The sequence below is a fragment of the Leuresthes tenuis genome, unplaced genomic scaffold (assembly GCF_036924035.1).
Source record: "Leuresthes tenuis unplaced genomic scaffold, fLeuTen1.0.hap1 SCAF_7, whole genome shotgun sequence".
NCBI lineage: Eukaryota > Metazoa > Chordata > Actinopteri > Atheriniformes > Atherinopsidae > Leuresthes > Leuresthes tenuis.
Window position 1 is genome coordinate 3,029,901 of NW_027325361.1, and position 17,338 is coordinate 3,047,238.

The following is a 17,338-nucleotide window of genomic DNA, read 5'->3' on the forward strand; positions in this document are numbered from 1 at the left end:
CTCCATCATTGGTCTGAAGTTTCCTTTGAAGCAGTTCACTGGAGTGTGACCCCCCCCCCCCCCCCTTCCCATTCTTTCTGCTGTGCAAAGCCACAATTTACAGCTTTTTCGGTTCCATAAAGTAGACTTAATCTTAATCGGCGGCTTTGCCAATTTGGCTCACTCAACTGGTGATTCCAGCGGTGTTCGTGGAACATGGCGCTGAAGCGGCGGGCTCGCTGGGATTGACTTCTGATTCCTTTAAAACCACATCACGTACACGAGTAAACACAGCTGCACAAACTCTGTTTCCTGTCCCTGTTTTGTTTCAGTCCGTTCTGCCAGCAGCCGGCGGGCTGCGTTGAAGCTCATTGCAACTACAAACTCGCACATATGAAGAGAGAAATCCTGAATTCCCTTATAAAGATGCAACCTGCTCCTGTAAAGTGGACCTCCCACTGTCCCGCCATGGCAGGAACATTGGGCTTTGGTGTGTCTGCTCCACTGTGAAAATGGCCCAGCAGCAGAATGGAGGCAAACCACAGGTGTCTAACTTGGAAAACCTGTTGGTATATGTGAGCTCAGCTGACTTATTTTAGCTCCACGGTCAGTTTAATTAACTCAGAACCTTCTGAAAGCAGAAAGCATCATCCTCAACAGTTGGTTTTTACGTTCTCTGTTGTTTTATGAGTTCACTGACTGGTTTTTGCTCATCTAATGGAGCTGAACACTCAAACTGTGGACCAGCTGGGAGCATCAAAACTTATTCTTTCATCACTTCTTCATGTAGGAGCCTCTTAGCTTGGTCCCCTTTGAGTTTTAATGACACTTCATTGATAGAACATCAGAGGGAGTGTTTTTGTGAATGAATCAAGCATTTCCACTCCAGCCGACTGCTGCTTTACTTTCCAGCAGCTGCAGAAAGTTCTGGGGATGTGTTTGCTGACAAATCACAGCAAATGCACAGATCAGAGGCTTCTACTTTATCTGTTGAATGCGCAGTAATGCAAATGTACCTGAAAACAATGGCGGACAGCAGAGGCCAACAGTTGGCAGAACAAAGAGCAGAGTGTCAGGCTGCTGGAAAGCAGCTCCACTTTGCACATCTGTGAGTCTTTTACCTGTTTGGATCCAGAAATATTGGTGCAGTGACTTGGTTTGGTCGTATTTTCAGCTTAATCTTGCCAAAGCGCAGCGGTTAACCCCAACTTTGAGCTGGTCTCTGCTTAAACCTGCTCAGACACCTGCTTTATATGCGCTGTGATGGCACCAGGTCTGCTGTAGTGACTCATTTTGGGTTTCAGTCACACAAAGGTGACTCACTGCTTCCAGTAGAGTTCCAAACCTCTGGAGCATTTTGTGCTGAAGCTGAGAGGTCAAACCCTCCTGAATGCAGACAGTGCGGATACATGGAAGGTTTTCCTTGAAAGACTTGCACAGGACGCTCTGATTCGTTATCTCTTTGGAGGAAGTGCTGATCTAAAACAGGAAGTAGTGTTTTTTTTTGCTGTTTTTCTTTGGACTGAACTCACCAAACATGAAAAAGATCAGAAAGATCTCCCAGCTGCTCTCATTTCCAAAGATAAACGGTTTGGAAGAATAGAAAAGTCTCTTCGCTGTTGTCTGTGAGAAGAAGTAAAGGTTGTTTGTCGGTCACTTCTTCTGAGATCATTTTACATGCTTGAGAATAAAGTTGAGGCTCAGTAACAGTCTAATGGCTGTAATTACCGTCAGATCTGCTCCGGCTTTAATGACGAGGCAGTGAAACTGTTAAAGATGTTCAGTTTAGACCTTGTTTTGCCAGCGTTTCCTCCTCCTCGCCGCTGAACTGTTTGTTCTTCCGGGGTTGCCTCACAGAGATGATAACCAGCAGCATATCATCACTTAGTGGGGTTGAACGGGCTCCTGGGACACTGCCTGCAGTTAATACTTTACTTCCCTGTGACAGTTCAACGTAAACGTCTTTTACAGCTCCAGTAATGCTTGCTTTTATTGTTTTGTTGCTCAGAATGATGGATTTCCGTGCCCCAGTTACAGGAACCAGCTTTACGACTCTTTAGATTTCAGCTCATGGTGGAAGCTGGTCCTCGTTACCCAGCGTGCACGTGGATTTTCTGAAAGAACGTTTCTTTTCTGAGATTTCCACCGGCCTTGGCCTCTGCATTGTCAGGTAGAGCTATGCAGGCTGCCTGGCAACGGTCGATGTATGGTGTCATTGTTCGTCATGTGCATGAGTCACCTGTAAAGAAGTACCAGGAAGTAGCCAGATCCCAGCAGGATATGAGGTTGTTTTGTTCCTCTCAGATGTGGAAAAGCACCGTGTTGGATGCTGCTCATGAAGGATGAGCGGGAAAAACATCTTTGGGAAACTTCCCCGCTGAAAAAGGCTTCATTCGTCTCATTTTCTCTTTCAGAGCAAAACTCTTTTATTCATCAGTTTCTGTTCAGATTGTGTGAAAAAACCTTTACGTTTTGGTAAATGTTTTAAGAAGTCTGTGAATAAGCTGAACCTTTTAATTCAGATGGAATGAGGTTCTGAAAGGAAAACCAGCCGCTGTGATCCAACCGTATCCGAAGCCACTTTGAGGTGAAGATCTTGTTCTACATCAAGGTCTTCATGAATTAAACGCACTATCATCATCACCCGGCAAAGACCAGAAGCAGCTTAAATAGTTAAAAGAAGAAAAGACCTTTATAGTGAATTAAAAGGATTAATTTCTTATTAATCTGCCTTTTATGACTTAACTGAATGTAGAGAGATTTGGCAGCGTGGGCTGAGGAAGATTAGCTGTGTCTGAGGAGGCTGCAGCACAGCGGGGGTGCGGCCCCCAGAAAAATGGAGACGTGGCTGAGCTGTCCTCTCGCTGCCAGGCTGAAGCAGGACCTGAGCGTCGTTTTGTTTGATCTGCGGGAGGCGAACTGGCTCCGCGGCGTGCGTCACCCTCAAGTTTGGGCAAAGATTTAGTGAAATCTGAACGAATTAAAACCAGTTCCTGCAGCATGAATCCACGGTGAGGAGGCTGCACTGCTCAGCTGTGGAGAAATGACATGCTTGTGTGTACCTTTGACCCAGGTTTGGTATCACCTGCCCTGCCTACACTCGCACCACATGTGTCTCAGCGAGTTGTCTGGAAGTCATCATCACATCATCATAAAAGTGCTCAGACAGATTTACAGCAAGACCCTGCAAACCCGAACCTGCTTTTTAACGGCGAATGGAACGATCTGCCATTTAAGACTTGGAGAAATCGGGTTTCTGTATTTTTACTGAGGCTGCGTCACACACACTCATGCAAATGTGTCTTTTGTATGAAAGTATCTGTAAAATGAAATTAGCTGCTGGGGAAAAACCGCCAAACATTTATGAAAGCAAAACTGAGCCGACACGCCCAGTTTTCTGCAGCTAAAAAAGGTCAAGCCACTAAAAATGAAAGCACACAGTTGGCAGCCTCTGCTGTCTGGTTGAATTTCTGGTGTTGGACGGCCAGCAACAGCTTAGCGGACGACTTAAGAGGAATAACAGTTATTATACGGAGTTAAAACACAGAAATGATGTTTCTCTGGGCCTCTGTGGCAAAAAGCACGGCACGAATGTCGTGTCCAGAGCAGAATAAAGAGCTGAAACATGACTGCGTCACATATATCTGTCAAATAACAAAAAACACGTCTTTTTTTCACACACAGACAATTATCTCGTATATAATCTCATGATTATGTTGACAGGCGGGTCCTCCAGCACTCTGCAGTCAGCCAAAGCTCACACTGCAGAGATAACTGATTCTTATGTGCCTTTTAGGTCTGACTTTTCCATTACTGGAGCTCTGCGTGTGTCCAGTTTATCCACCCTGTTTAATGAACTGACTTGCATTGAAAAAGAGCTCCAAATATGCCTCTTTCATCCTTCGGCCACAGGAGCCTGCTGTCTTATACTGTTCTTTTTTTATGTCAAGATTAATGCACTCCACGAGCACGCAGCCCTGGGATGCCCTGCAGCCTCTCCGTCATCATGTGCACAGCAAGGTTAGAAGTTAAAAACTCTGAGGGATGGCTGGGCTTGTTGCAGAAAAGGAGCTGCAGAAGAACCGGCATTTACTGGGAAATAGTCGCTCGAAAACAAACAGGAACAGCGCCAACCTTAGTTTATTAAGAGCTTGGCAAACAGAGCTGCTGCTCTCTGTAGATGCCAACATACAGTCCTCCCTCACCACGGCAACAGCAGCGCAGCAGCTCTCTGTTTACCACATGTGAGTAACAGATGAGGCTGAATCCACCTCTGAGGAGGAGCAACACTGTCATGTCAGGTCAGTGGAAACAAACTGCAGAGCCTCTTGTGTTGGCTTTGTTTGTTCTGCTCCCCTGTCACACTGCCTGCCTCCACGTCCGGGTTCAGCCGCTCACATTGTCCAATATGAGATGTATTTCTGGGAGAGGAGCGTGAAATCTGCTAATCTGGCGGCAGTCTTTTTCCTGTTGACCATTTCCAATAGGTCTGTGTGTGTTTTTCCTTTTTTTCACGGGGTTTGAGAGGCTATTCTGAGCTGAATTAAACCCAGCTGAGTGGTTCTGTGTGGCGTTCATCACAAGATACTCAAATGGCTCCCAATAAGGGGTTTAATTCTGATGTTTTTTAGCTGAAAGCAGTAATGGTGTCATGCGGCTGAGGACTCTCGTCCACCGGATGTCATCAGAAGTTGTTTGCTCTCATAAAGGCGTGAACACTTAACAGATCCCTGACATTAGCCTCCTCTTATCCAAGTGGCTTTTACTGTTGTTTGTGCCTCATTGAGACGTTGCACTCATGGAGAGATTTAAAGATGTTTCCATACCGCAGGACGGGTTCTCCTGCTGTGAGGGTCTCACTCGGCTGTGTAGCATCTGTTCACAACATGGATAAGTTTGTCCGTCACAGTCTGATTCTGCAGCTGATCTGCATCCAGATTTGTGCACAGATTCAAAGATGACATGGCCTAAAATGCACACCTCACATGGCCATGAGCGTGCACGGTGCAGGGGTTTGGCCATGTGGTAAGAATAAAGATGGGAGAAGAAGAAGAGCGATGAAAAGTAACATCAGAGTGGAAGGCAGGCATTGCAATGGATGTCATTCCAAATCAAATATGACAGCATGCTGCTTATTTCCATCCTGACTAACACACAATGCTCATGAGTCCAAGTCTCCATCCCAGCAGATCACGGCCATGCGGGCCTCTGGATTTTACAGCCATTTTAAAATGTAACTGCAGGACTGAGTTTGGCCCCAAAATGACTTTCCCCCCTTCGCTGCTGTTTGAATTTCTTTGAAAAGTATCTCAAATCACCTCTTTGTGCTCTTTAAGCCATTTCTCCTTTCTTCCCTGAGCTCAGGAGCCGGGCCCCTTTTCAACTGAAGGTCACAGTTGAAAGGTCAAACAGGGTGCTAATAATTCACGGGCCGTTAACCCTCCCGTTGCTTCTGCTGCTCCTCAGCTTCTTATTTTCCATACTGAACATGACTGAACTGGTGGATCAGCTGAGCCTGATGGGCCTCATCGGTGTGTAATTTCACAAATGGACTGGGCAGGCTGATCTGACTCTGGCTCTGTGGTTGGGATGCAGCTGAAGGTGGTTGTGGTGCTTGCAGGGAGGGGGACTCTGGGCAAGCTGCTGGCCATCACTGATGAGGTCAACCACCCTCTGCTCGCCCCCATCACGGCGCAGAGGAGCTCGTTTAGCAGCAGGCTGCTGTCAGCGAGCTGCTCTGCAGACAGACTCAGAAACGCCTTCCTACCCAGGGCCGCTGGACTGTGTAGCCGCATTCGGACAGAGTTCTAAGACCTGTCCTTCCCCAGGGGAACTGTTTCATTTTGCATTCACGTGAGTCAGGGACCTCGACAGGGACTGAAAGTGTTACTTTAGCGCCACTCAACAACAAAACAGAACCCGGGAAAAGTAAGGAGAGAAGAAAACAACAGCACCAAGAAGCTAACATGGAGAGCGAGGAGGCCACCGTGTTCATGGTCTGCATGGCGGTGATATTAATCATGGACGATCACATCAGGCGTCTAAGATGGAGGCTGGAAGAGCGCACAGCGAGAGTCAGGAGACGGAGAATCCAGCAGCGGGCGATACTTCTTCCTTTCATGGAGGAAAGAAGGAGAGCAGAGCGCCGCAGACAAAGGAGACGACGTCTGAGTTTAACTTATTAAACAGGCGCCGGTTGGGTCCGTGTCGTATGAGGAAACATTTCAGACAAGGGGCGGAGCTACTAGCCGCCAAACACCTACGTCATGTTCCTGTGGAACCCAGAAAAGACCCTGAAGTAGCTAAAATGGTTCCAGGAACTGAGGTCCGCGGTCCCTAGTTCCTGAGGGCCGTGGTCCCTAGTTCCTGAGGGCCGCGGTCCCTAGTTCCTGAGGGCCGCGGTCCCTAGTTCCTGAGGGCCGCGGTCCCTAGTTCCTGAGGTCCGTGGTCCCTAGTTCCTGAGGTCCGTGGTCCCTAGTTCCTGAGGTCCGTGGTCCCTAGTTCCTGAGGTCCGTGGTCCCTAGTTCCTGAGGTCCGTGGTCCCTAGTTCCTGAGGTCCGTGGTCCCTAGTTCCTGAGGTCCGTGGTCCCTAGTTCCTGAGGTCCGTGGTCCCTAGTTTCTGAGGGCCGTGGTCCCTAGTTCCTGAGGGCCGTGGTCCCTAGTTCCTGAGGGCCGTGGTCCCTAGTTCCTGTATGTCCGAATGCACGAAACAACGGCCCTATTCCTGAAAAGGTTCTAGGAACTGCAAAAGGTTCCTACAGTGGGAATGAGCCTTATAACAGCACACTGTGGAGGGAGGGGGCCACTACAGCACTGCAGGTGGTGCTCTGAACACTTTGTAGGACTGTGAAAGCTGAGCATCACTTAATTTGGACTCAATGTCACCTTACTTTTACTACTTTTTACTTTTTATTGATGCAAGTGCTGCCGAGTCCACAAATTTCCTTCGGGATCAATAAAGTATTCATCTATCTATCCATTTATTTATCTCGAGTCTCGAGGAAGTGTATTTTTCGAGGGCAGGCTCATAGTTCTGTGTGACTATGATTAAGAACTGGCTAGTCTTTTCCTGGCTTTATTATTCAGGAGCATAACATTCACACAGTGTGACTAACTGGACTTTTCCAGCCTGACAAACGTCCTGAATAACTCATTTTGTTTTTATTCTTTAACAGTGAATATGCATCTAAATCTGATTAGAGCAACTTTGAAGTCTGCAAGGCGTAATTAAAAGTCTTTAGTAAGGCATTTGTAACCTGAACGATGATTTATTCAGCTCTGCTGCCTGAGACAACCTCAGTGTCATGCACATTCAAATTGGATTTTAAGATCTCATCAGATATCGGGGGCATCGAATGAATCACACCCATTGCAAAGGTAAACGGGCGTAGCAAACAAATCGAGTATCCTTTGCTGCTACAGCAGTCGGCACTTTACAGAATGAAGCATCTCTCATTGAGGCTTTCCAAAGTACCGACCTGCAGATATAAATATCTGTTCTGCTGAGTAAGGCGGGATCTAAAGCAGTCAAAATAAACAATTTCTTCCCCGAAATGGATCACATGAAAACTGCTGGGCTGAATATCATGATACACTATATTCCCAGAAGTATTGGCTCATTTACACGCACCTGAACTTCAGTAACATCCCATTCTTAATCCACAGGGTTTAATGTGACGTCGGTGCAGCATTTGCGGCTTTAACAGCTTCAACTCTTCCGGACAAGCTTTCCTCAAGGTTTAGGAGTGTGTTTATGGGAGGTTTTGACCATTCTTCAGACACTGATGTTGGACAGAAGGCTCTCAGTCTCTGCTCTAATTCATCCCAAAGGTGTTCTATCGGGTCCAGGTCAGGACTCTGTGCAGGACAGTCAGGTTCTTCCACACCAAACTGGCTCATCCATGTCTTTATGGACCTTACTTTGTGCTCTGGTGCGCAGTCATGTTGGAACAGGAAGGGTCCATCCCCAAACTGTTTCCACAGAGTTGGGAGCATGAAATGGTCCAAAATCTCTTGGTTTCCTGAAGCATTCAGAGTTCCTTTCACTGGAACTAAGGGGCCAAGCCCAGCTCCTGAAGTACAGCCCCACACCATAATCCCTCCTCCACCAAACTTTACAGTTAGATAAGTACCGTTTCCCTGGCAACCGCCAAACCCAGACTCCTCCATCAGGTTGCCAGATGGAGAAGCGTGATTGGTCCCTCCAGAGAACGCGTCTCCACTGCTGTAGAGTCCAGTGGCGGCAGCTTTACACCACTGCATCACCTGGACTTAATTGTTTGGATTGGTGAGTGAATACTTTTGGCAATATCGTGTATCTGGTGGAGAGTCTGAGCATAGAGATTGTAAGAACTCAGTTTTTGTGTGAATAAGTTTAGCTTAACACCACTGACCTTGGTGGAGGACGTGCTTTTCCTCCTGAAAAGTAGGACTTATCAGAACCCCCCCACAGCCTGTCAGACTGATGGATGCCATTGCTTCCAGTTTGTTTGGTTGGTATCAGTCAAATCTTTTGCATGGAGTAGCTGTTGCATATTGCATTGAATTCCATTTGAGGAAGCTCGGCCCAACCCAGAACTTCTACTTCTCTTGATTGTTATCAGTTATTGTCGTGGGGCAGCTTTTAAAAACTTACATGTACCCCCTCGAGCTGTTTAAACTCATTTTAAACAAAGCCGTAATAATTCAAATGGATTTAAAGGTTCCCACCATGAAAGTCATCCACTGTAAACCCATGATTTTTGCAACATGGACAGCTGAGTTGCCTCCTCTCAGCTGGACACGGGAACTCTGAAATACAGCAAACGTGTCACATAAGCACGTGTAGCCAGTGATGTCCATCTTTTTTCCAGCTATACCCTCCTTGATCAGATCTTAGTGTGACTTGGAAGTTTTTATTAGTGGCTCTAGTTCCATCATAAATCCCTGAAACCCCCCTAAATAATTCTGATGTGCTGCATATCTCTGAATATGAATCTTGTTACCTCGTCAGTGATGGCATTTTTATGAACCTTCTGGTGAAGGCTCTTTTGAAGCTGCCTGTGCTGGATGGCAGGCGGTCAGACGATGTCAGCCACCTGATGATAAGCGAGCAGGTGAGTCTGTTGACTTTACTTTTGGGATTTTCCTCCAGGAAGTGTTTCCTCCCCTTCCTCTTTTCCTGAGAGGCTACCACGGCTTGCATTTGGGCTGATATTAGAGCATCTTCTGCTGGATCACAAGCTGCCTTTAACAGTGTGATGCATCTCTCCATAGAGCCTGTGCTCTGAAGCGCTTGAATGGGTTCCTGATCAGTTTCCCCACGTTCAAGCAGAAAAGGACACGGCCCAAGTTCTTACTAATTTCACTCTTAAATGAACTGTTTTGCTGTGATTGTAGCATTAAAAAAGAGGCATTAATCCTCAGTTTCATTTCTTTTCTTATTAAGTTTCTAATGTCACCGTGACCCAATACGGCAAGAGCCTTAAGCTGAAGTCAAGCCTTCAAAACAGCAGTTCTCAAACCGCCGGGTGATGTCACGGCTTTGCTTTGCCAACAGCAGCATCACAAACTCTCTCTGCAACCGTTTACGGCCCTAAACAAAGGCAGCTGCCGACTAAAAAGCCTCCATACCAATTCCAGGGTGTCTTTCAGATTTTTCTGTGCTCCCTTTCAACCTTTTTTTCTTTCTTTCCCCCTCTTAAAAAGGTTCGTCTGTGTCTAGACAGCCCAGTGCCTTTGGGCTACTCCCAGGTTTCCCAGGTGAAGCTTAGGACTGTACATTAAGCATCATTAAATTTCTCTCTTGCCTGTTCTCTCTTTTCCCCCCATCACGCATTTTATCTTCATCTTGTGCAAATTCCCTCAATCTGGCCCCCTTTCCTCTTTTTTTCTATGCAATCCAATCTTTTTTCACTCCTTCCCATACCTCTTCATTTCCCTTGAACAATTTTTTAACCTGTCACCTCGTGCCGCCCTTCATCAGAGGCCGGCTGAGACTTTGGCTGATTAACAGGATCTTTTCTCAGACCTTTATCAGGCCCTGCTGTAACTAATGGAGACGGCTTCTCATAATAAACGCCAAAATAGATCTCATCGGGCAGACTTTTATGAACATTTTAATGTGGTAAACTGTAAATAACTCACTGAGAAATTTCCACGAACCCGGTCCTCCCTTTTGATTCTGGTGGTGGATGAGGGATGCGTGCTCTCCGGCATGAACACATTATTCTGAGTATTTAACCTTTTACAAAACGTTTCAGGGCTCGTGAAAGTTGTTCAGTGTATTTGCTGCTGGTTTAGCAAGGTGCACCCAACCCTCCGCAGCCTTTAAGCCGGCAGTGACAAAGTAGGCAAACAACCTCAAGCTGAGCTGTCAGAGGTATTAACTACAGTCTTATTACATCTTTACCTCCTTTGATCCTTGCGGCTTTTCACTTTTGCTTGAATATTCCACCTTGATTAATGCCGCTGTTCACTGGCTCGTCTTCTCTCTCTGGCAGTCTGATGTAATGTCATCATAGCAGCACACAGATGCTGCAGGATTCCCTCCCAGTGTTGTTCTTGGAAGCCATTTCTCACCCCCACACAGACACAAACATTGCCTGCATGCCACCTGACTCGCCACCACCCCCTCCTATAAATGTCAGCGATAAATTGGAGAATGGGCATGGGCTGTGCCCTGCGGTGGGTGGCAGGAGACCAGTGATCCGGGAGAGTTAAAAGGGGGATGTTGGAGTGCTGAGTCGTTTCAGCTTTGCTGTGATTGCCCTGCAGCATCAACATGAGAAGGTTCTGTGGAAAAAAGATGCTTTGCTTGGTAGAGATGGGAGCTCTCAGCGGCTGAGGAAAGTTTGGCTGGACAGAAATGTCCATTTGTGGTCCGTCAGTCACAATATGCTGCATTTACATTTGAGATTAGACTCTGGCTGCAGGTTTAATTTGTTAAACGGAGAGATAAACTCAACTTTCAGGCCCATTTTGAAATGTAATAACTTCTCAGAGATGAGGCAGCCTGTGTTGTGTACCTCTAAATGACTAATGTGGAGGCTGGGCTCGTCTCTCCCTCGCAGAAAGGGAATTATGATGTGAGGTAGAACAGAAATATGGAGCACAGAGTCCTGTCAGGTCATCTCCTTTTGACCATGAGCTCTGGAAGATTTTTGGTTGAGTTTGCTTAGATACGATGCAGCTTGAAGGGATTCAGGGCTTCACAGGCCATCAAAGGTAACTCTGGAGTTTGGCTGTAATGATATCGATTATAGTGACCAAATTATCACAGTTAACGATATTATCGCGATATTCTCAACTGCTGTACAAATGCCCAAAAAACACATCCATTGAAATAATTTCCCAAAATCTTTTTATTGTTATACTAAAACATTAGAAGTAGACAGGGTGCCTTCAGTTCTGTTTCATTTGGAGACGCTTAGCAACACAGCTGCTAACACGGCTATTAGCTGCTAAGCTAGTAGCTGCTCAGCTAGTAGCTGCTCAGCTAGGAGCTGCTCAGCTAGTAGCTGCTCGGCTAGTAGCTGCCCAGCTAGTAGCTGCTCAGCTAGTAACTGCTAACACGGCTAGTAGCTGCTCAGCTAGTAACTGCTAACACGGCTAGTAGCTGCTCAGCTAGTAGCTGCTCGGCTAGTAGCTGCTCGGCTAGTAGCTGCTAACACGGCTAGTAGCTGCTAACACGGCTAGTAGCTGCTCAGCTAGGAGCTGCTCAGCTAGTAACTGCTAACACGGCTAGTAGCTGCTCGGCTAGTAGCTGCTCGGCTAGTAGCTGCTCAGCTAGTAGCTGCTAACACGGCTAGTAGCTGCTCAGCTAGGAGCTGCTAAGCTAGTAGCTGCTCAGCTAAGTGTCTCATAACGAAAACATCGTTGCATTTTAGGAGTTATCAATAAGTTACACAATCTTCCTAAAGCCGATGTCCCTCACATGATTGAACTGACGTTGGCTTACCTTGCATTGGCTGTAAAGCTGTGGATGATGCTCGCGGAGATGGGCCAGTAGATTTGTGGTGTTACTGCCTTTCGCTGCAACTTTAGTCCTCCACCAGTTGTCCCTCTGCATTCTTAAAAAACCCAAACTGTGCCCAGACCTGGGATTTCGTCCTTTTTAGTGGGGTGGAAAATGTCCTGCCTGCTATCAGCGCTTTATTTTGTTGATGTCTACGTTACAAGCTACGTATTCACGTGAGACTTGGATGAGGCTGTTATTACATATAACTGATAATCCACCGAGATATAATGAGATTTATTCAAACTGTAATCTTTAAAGCGTAAAATTTCACAGCGATTTACCGTAATACCGTCACATCCCTCCTCTGGAGACATGTATGTGGTCCCAGAAACTCCTGATAGGACGACAACAAAGACCCTGACTGTGGAAAAAGGGAATAATCACTGTGGAGTGTCGGCTAGCTAGAAAGGAGGGGGAAGAGAAAGTGACCTCCAACTCGAATATTTACATTTTGGGAGCAGTCTTGAACTGATTAGATTCTTATCTTTTTGATTAAGGTTTTAAACTTTAGTTCTACGTCATATCTGCTGTTATGACTATGATTTTTTGTCCTTTTCCCTTTGGTTGAACTTGTGTTATTATGATATAACTCGAGCATTCTTTCATGCATGAGAAGCGCTCTTTCCTCTGCTTTCACTGACCTCCTTCCTCCACGTTACAGATGGACGTTCACTCTGAACACATTTATCAACAAACTCAGGGACCGGTGCAGAATCCAGATGTTCCACAGATTTACTTTTTCCACTTTTCCTACTTTTGAATCTCATCATCATCATTTTTTTTTACCTCTGGGCTTGTGGTGCTCATTTTCTCAGTTTAGTATTCCTCTCTCCTGCCGTCCCTTTATCTTTTCTTTCTTACCTTCCACTCCCACCGCCTCTTTTACTCCTCTTTTCATTACTCTCACTTCCCCTCCCTGTTGTATTCTTCTGGCTTTGAGCACCGGTCCAGTTTTTCTCCTCTTTATTCTGTTTTACTTCTTACTCCCTCTTCATTCCTCCCATCCCCTTTCACCTTGCCCTCCCTTTTCTCTTCATAATGATCCTCTGCCACCTCCTTGAACCCCCCCCCCCCGAGCATCTGTCGTTGTTGAGGAGCTTGTCTTCCCTGCATACTTAGCATGGTTGTCATAGCTCAGATCTTACAGGCTCTTCTTCTCCATCTGCTTTACATGCCAGGTGCACTGATCACTCATCTGATTTACATTTTGAAGCAATGATGGACTCAAACTTTCCATTTAAAATGTACAAATGTCAATGTGAGAGGTTGTGCATGAATGAATGAAGTCTAGTTTCAGCATTAGGAATGTTTGTATAGTTCTACATCTGGATTTAAACGATCCTTTTAATGGAGAACTGGCTCTCTGTTGCTGATTCTTACTAAAAACAGCCAATTTATTTGCTTTTAGCGATTTAAGTGAAAGTAAAAGCTTATTGTCGCAGGTATTTAACCTGTGCTGCTGCTTTTCCTCATGTTTATTTGCACAATCTGAAAATAAGCGAGCATCACTTTGAGAGTTGCAGCCTTGAGGAATTATGGGCTGGAATTATTCTTTCCTTTCTTAAAGCGTAGTCCGGTGTTTCCTCTGCTGAAGGAAGCAGTGAAACTCCTTTCTTTGGCATTTAGAGAATTCAGCCAGCTCTTATCATTTCTTCCAGTTAGATAGTTCTGGGTCATTTCACTGTGAGGAACCTTCCCCAACAAAAAGAACAAGACTCTCCTCCTCCCGACCTCCTCCGACATTTTAGAGAAGATGGAAAAGTGCACGACATCAGTGCATGAGCTGAAACATGGACTCGCAGGGAGGGTCCATGGCTGCAGAAAGCAGGGGCTGCTTAATCGCTGCAGCTAATTGCTGGAGCTCTAAACTAAAATTAGCCAGGCTATTATAGAGAGATACACAATTTAACTGAGCATCTCTTTAGCCATTCCCTAATGAGAGGTTGTTCAGCTGTAATTAACGGGGAATATTTCAAGCTCTTGCTATGTAATCTGAAAGAATTGTACTCATTAAAGAGGACGAATGTGCCCAGATTTGAACTTTTCTGCTGTCCTTTAGGGGGAAATGCATCTGTTTAACCACAGGAACAACACTGTGCCCCCCCCCAAAGCAAAGTAGGAGAAGCATATCTTTACATATGCACGTGGACAGCTGTTTAAAGCTAGAATTGGATTAATTGTATTGATTTATAGAGTATTTTCTGCTCACTCTTCATTTAAATCTTAACTTTGATGGTTTACAGGTAACTGGTTTTGAAAATTCCCTCAATAAAGAACCTGAAATATACTTTGAATATCTCCAGGAATGATAAAGGACAGATGATTTTCAGTTTAATACGAGAAGATGCAGCTCTTTATCTCCTAAAATCGCAGAGTGGTTGCGTTGTTACTCGCCGAGCTGCTGAGTGCTGAGCAGAGCTCGGTGAGTGATGATCCTTTACATTAAATGAAAGAATAATGAATCACAGATTGCACACAATGCTGACACACAGCTCAGCTTGTACACCCACAGCTGTGACCATTAGAGGACAGCATTAAGTGATACTGTTATGTCGTCATCCGCTGCTCCAGGCTGACCTTGGAGCTGACCTTGGAGCTGCCCTCATCTATCAGCTTCAGGCCTCGGTGTTATCTCACCACTGGAGCCTCCCGTCTTCTGTCTCCTCTGTGGCTGTTCAGACGCCTCGTTGTTGGAATCCATTAAATCTCTCCTCGTTGATTCCCCTTTTCTTCTCTTCCCGACCTACATTCTTCCCAAGGTTTTGAGCCTGATGCATCTTCTCCTGGGTAAAGTTTTGGAAAGAAGTTGTTTGACAGCAAAGTTAATAGCATTGCTTGAAGCTGACAGAGAAAGGATATTAAACGTGATATAATGCTGTTGTCTTGCTGTCCTCCTCTGACTTTAACCGCCTCCTCCCAAGCTTTCATATTTTTATGCACAAAAGAATGTAAAAGCCGAGGAGAGTTATCAGAGCATCACTTCGAATCCTTCCCCGCCTTTTAGATCAGCCCAGATGAAGGAGAGGCGAGAAAAGGGAGGTTACATACACTGTTAGATCTCAAGAGGGTGTGAAACGGTGTGTGTTTGTATGTGTGTGGGCTGGAAAGATGAAATGACGCTGCCCTCCAATAAGATTTTAATGAAACCTTCCCCCCCGCCACAGGCCTTCATTACTGCTGCAGGTTACTGCTGTCAGCCCGGCTTTTCTCACAGCTGAAAGACCCAAACCCACAAAAACTGTTATTGTTTTCTGTCTTTTCTCATGTGTGTTCTGCTCTCTCGAACCCAATTGCTTGCATCCGTCTCCGATATCGCTCTCCAACCTTTTAACTCCCCATGCGAACAACTTCTAATCAACAAGGAAAAACGAGCATTGAGATGATTAAACAGCTTGAACACGACCAGGCTGAACCCAGAAAAACATGTTTACTTACATTTGAGGGTGTTGTGCCACTGAGTTGATTTATAATGATGGATGAAATATGCTGTAATAATGCAAACAACAGTTTCAGCATTCAGAGTGTTCTGTTCATCAGAAGAAACTCTCAGGATGGCTAAATCTCCCGTCTGTAACCTTAAATATAAGGTTTCTGTTTCTGAGAAAACTGCACAACACCTAAAAATGTGTGAAGCAAACAGACATTAGAAACTACAACCAGTAATAACCCAAAACAAACCAGCCAGATGTTCCTGCAGCTGGTGAGTTTAAAATGAGCTTTAATACATTTTGACACGTTCTATAAGATGCTTTATGAGTATGTCGTCGGCCCTTTTATTCCTGCTGTATTTGAACATGTTTTGTGAGGCTCTCAGACACCAAGCTGACAGCTGGGCAGTTGTACCGTTTGGAATAGGGTGAGCGTGTGTTTTCGGCTGTCAATGGCAGTCTGGACCCTGGTGATGTCTGATATTTTGCTGGTGATGTCTGATATTTTGCTGGTGATGTCTGATATTTTGCTGGTGATGTCTGATATTTTGCTGGTGATGTCTGATATTTTGCTGGTGATGTCTGATATTTTGCTGGTGATGTCTGATATTTTGTGCTGTCTGGATGCTGGTTATGTCTGATATTTTGTGGCTGGTGATGTCTGATATTTTTCTGGTGATGTCTGATATTTTGTGGCTGGTTATGTCTGATATTTTGTGGCTGGTTATGTCTGATACTTTGTGCTGGTTATGTCTGATATTTTGTGGCTGGTGATGTCTGATATTTTGCTGGTGATGTCTGATATTTTGTGGCTGGTGATGTCTGATATTTTGCTGGTGATGTCTGATATTTTGTGGCTGGTGATGTCTGATATTTTGTGGCTGGTGATGTCTGATACTTTGTGCTGGTTATGTCTGATATTTTGTGCTGTCTGGATGCTGGTTATGTCTGATATTTTGTGCTGGTGATGTCTGATATTTTGCTGGTTATGTCTGATATTTTGCTGGTGATGTCTGATATTTTGCTGGTGATGTCTGATATTTTGTGCTGGTGATGTCTGATATTTTGCTGGTGATGTCTGATATTTTGTGCATTTATAGAAGTGGAATTTGACTGTATTCTGCCTCTGCAGCCATGCCTGCATTGTGACGGTGGCTGCATTGATATAAACTTTGGTATCATCGGCCCAGTCCCTCATCTCTGTGGTCTTGCTCTTCCTATCTGTTTTCACCCGGCTGACTTGCTTGTCATTTTTGCCGCTGCACACTCCATCAGAGGGGGAACGGGGGGAGATGATGTATATCTTACTGATTGTCTCGTTTACAGCTCAGAGTAGAGGATCCTACTTAATTGACTGTAGGGGGAAGGGGTGGAGGCGTAGAGCCTGGAGACCATCCATCAGTGTCACCATCATCCATCATCTTGGCGCTATAGGTAGAAAAGGTGAAAAGCACAAGTACTGACTCAGAGTTGAGAAACAATAAATCATTGTCTCATCTATCTCAATACATTACATTAATTTAGCAGACAGCAGCTTACAAGTAAGGAACACATTAGGTGGCGATGTGAGGATCAGAAGGATAATTACTGACTGAGGAAGTTGGGGAATAAACCGAGCTGAAGTCACCCCATCGTCTGTTGTTTGGATTTCCCTCTGTCACTCTTTCTCAGACCTCTGGAGGAACTAAAAAGTGTAGAAATCATAAACTTTCTATTCATGCTGGCTGCCAGCCAATCAGCTGACAAGTCATTGAAGTCCAGGCAGTTATTGTTCTGTAGTAATTTTATTATATGTAAAACATTTTAAAGTAACAAGCTGCAGTTTGCTTTGCTTGGACATTTTACGCCCCTGATTCACCATGTGATCACAGAGGAAAACGCTCTCTGAATGAATGTGTGTGGGGCATCTGAGCTGAGACTCCCCTGCTTTTCT

The 17,338-nt window shown here is 45.3% G+C and overlaps 3 protein-coding genes across 3 annotated transcripts in view; 1 reads left to right on the top strand and 2 right to left on the bottom strand.

Annotated features, from left to right (window-relative positions):
• pycr3 (pyrroline-5-carboxylate reductase 3) overlaps positions 1-17,338 on the bottom strand; it is a 404,375-nt gene that overhangs the window by 195,657 nt on the left and 191,380 nt on the right. The window lies entirely within an intron of this gene.
• LOC140311520 (GDP-L-fucose synthase-like) overlaps positions 1-17,338 on the bottom strand; it is a 344,973-nt gene that overhangs the window by 121,916 nt on the left and 205,719 nt on the right. The gene's annotated exons all lie outside the window — the stretch shown is intronic.
• Positions 1-17,338, top strand: part of nos1apa (nitric oxide synthase 1 (neuronal) adaptor protein a) — a 166,905-nt gene that overhangs the window by 1,312 nt on the left and 148,255 nt on the right. The gene's annotated exons all lie outside the window — the stretch shown is intronic.